Here is a 2,741-nt window from a genome sequence, read left to right as displayed (position 1 = left end):
CATTGATATTTTAATTTGAATGATTAAGGGTAATTTTGACATATTATATAATATGACTAAGATATTTAAACTCAACCAAACAAAAATTTAATCATTTCTAAGATTATTATATAATATTTCAATACATTAAATTTTATAACCAAACATGAGAATCATATATTCCAAGTAATCTTATTCCTAAGCATTATATTCCTAAGAATAATATTCTTGGTAATAAAATTTAATCTTTCAACCACACATCTTAAATGTTATCTATAGAGAAATCTTTCAAACTTCAAAATGTTTGAGCATCTTGGTTATGCATAGCTTAATAATTAGGAAGTCGGAATGGTTTTTAGTTTTTACCCATATCACCTATGCTTAGCACGGGTTTTTTCGCTAGTGTACAAGATGTCTCTGGTACGGGTTGAGAGATGGATCGAGAACTTGCGGGTTGAGGCAGATGCCGGATCACTTGACTTGAGCAATGGGGGGAGATACCTGCAAAGACACTCCGACGCTCAAGTCAGAATGGATCTAAGAGGTATAAGGTGTGAGGAATGAATGAATACCTGGAGGGACCTGGGTCCTCTATTTATAGGTGATGGTGAATATCTTATCTTATCTTATTTGGCTAAGATAAGGGAGACGTTTGAATTATCTTATCTTATCTTATCTTATTTGACTAAGATAAGGGAGACATTTGAATTCGAAAGTTGGTTAGGACCTCTAGTGGGCTGGTTTCGGGCCTTCTGGAAGGGCGAAGCGGGTCAGACCCTGGCAACCGGGTTCGGGGACCGTTCCGGGTGTAGGTCCGTGGGCCGGATCCGTAACAGTTGCCCCCGGAGCGAGAGAGTGAGGGTGCTCAGTCTCATCGCTGGAGGAACCTTTTCCTCGTCATTGTGATTTGGCAAGGAGATCGTTGTTTGGTTTTTCCGATCAAGGTCGAGAATTTGGGGAGTTTCTAGCCGTTTCATGGTCAGGCGAGGACTGCGTTTTTTGTGCGTCTCATCACATGCCGGGTTTGATGACCGTTCCGAGGAAGGACCCGGAGATCGGGTCTGGAACAGTTGTTCCTGGAGTATGAGAGCATGCTTACTTGGTCTCAATGCTAAATTGTTTGGAGAGTCCAATTCTCTGTAATTCGGGAGACTGTGAGGAACCTAGAAAGGGCGTGACGTCATCCTGCACTGATTGGCGGGATGTTGGTCAGTCCGATTTTTCGCAAGTTGGAAGACCGTCAGCTCATGCTTGTTTTGTGTGGCCTTTTCTAGGCCGTTATTGTGAACTTATTTTAGGCCTCTTGGTGGGCCGATTTCAAGACTTTGTTTATTTAGCATATTTGGATTTCCGTTTTGTTGGCCTCACGGTGATCGATCCCAGGCCGTCATTTTTTGTTGTTTGGATACCCGTTTTGTTTTTTGGATATCCGTTTTGTTGGCCTCGGGGTGATCGATTCCCGGATAGCCGTTTACTTATTTGGATATCCGTTTGGTTATTTGGATATCTGTTTTATTGGCCTCGGGGTGATCGATTCTCGAGTAGCCGTTTACTTATTTGGATATCCGTTTTGTTGTTTGGATATCCGTTTTATTGGCCTCGGGATGATCGATTCCCGAGTAGCCGTTTACTTATTTGGATATCCGCTTTGTTATTCAGATATCCGTTCTGTTATTTGGATATCTGTTTTATTGGCTTCGGGGTGATCGATTCCCGGGTAGCCGTTCACTTATTTGGATATCCGTGGGTAATCGATTCCCGTGTAGCCGTTTGGATATTTGGATATCCGTTTTGTTATTTGGATATCCGTTCTGTTATTTGGATATCTGTTTTATTGGCTTCGTGGTGATCGATTCCCGGGTAGCCGTTCACTTATTTTGGATATCCGTTTTATTGTTTGGATATCCGTTTTGTTGGCCTCGGGGTAATCGATTCTCGTGTAGCCGTTTGCTTATTTGGATATCCGTTTTGTTGGCCTCGGGGTGATCGATTCCCGTGTAGCCGTTTACTTATTTGGATATCCGTTTTGTTGGCCTCGGAGTAATCGATTCCCGTGTAGCCGCGTTTGATTTGTGCCGTCGAACGGGACAATGCTTTTGAGAAAATGAATTCCATTTATGGTTTGGGCCTCGTTAAAACCTCCCAATGTGGGTAGGAAAGAATGCCCAGTAAGAAAATATACGATTAAACGACTTAAGCAATAAATGCAAGTAAAAAAGGCAAAATATAAAGGGTAAAGAGATAGTCTTAAACGACCTCAATCTTGTTGCTTTGGAAGGATGTTTCTACATATAGTAGCACCGTAAGTTGGTGGAATTTCAGGATCTTGGAAGCTTGGTCCCGTCTAGTCTTTCGAGCATGTAGGCTCTTTTTTCGATTACCGTCCTAATTTGGTAGGGACCCTCCCAGTTGGGCGTGAGCATCCCTTCTCCGGGAGTGGGTGGACCGATATCGTTTTGTCATAAGACGAGGTCTCCTGGTCCAAAGTCTCATCGTACCGTGCTGCCATTGTACCTTAGACTTATTCTTTGTTTTAGGGCTAGCTCCCGTAGGTGCGCTATGCTCCTGACCTTGTCTGCAAGGTCCCACTCTGCCTCTTTGTCGTTTTCTCGCACGGTTCTGCGCGGACTTTGGTCTTGGTGTGCATCGAGGTCGGCGAGGAAGATGCCTGCCGCATCTCGAGATCTCTTGCGGAGGGTCGAGCTGGTGTTCTCACACTCTACCGCGACTTTCCGGTCTCTGTGTATTGTGCCGATAGTGCC

Source organism: Arachis ipaensis, chromosome B09 (assembly GCF_000816755.2).
Source record: "Arachis ipaensis cultivar K30076 chromosome B09, Araip1.1, whole genome shotgun sequence".
In the NCBI taxonomy this organism is placed as follows: domain Eukaryota; kingdom Viridiplantae; phylum Streptophyta; class Magnoliopsida; order Fabales; family Fabaceae; genus Arachis; species Arachis ipaensis.
The sequence above is the reverse complement of the archived record's forward strand: the minus strand, read 5'-3'. Positions refer to the sequence as shown.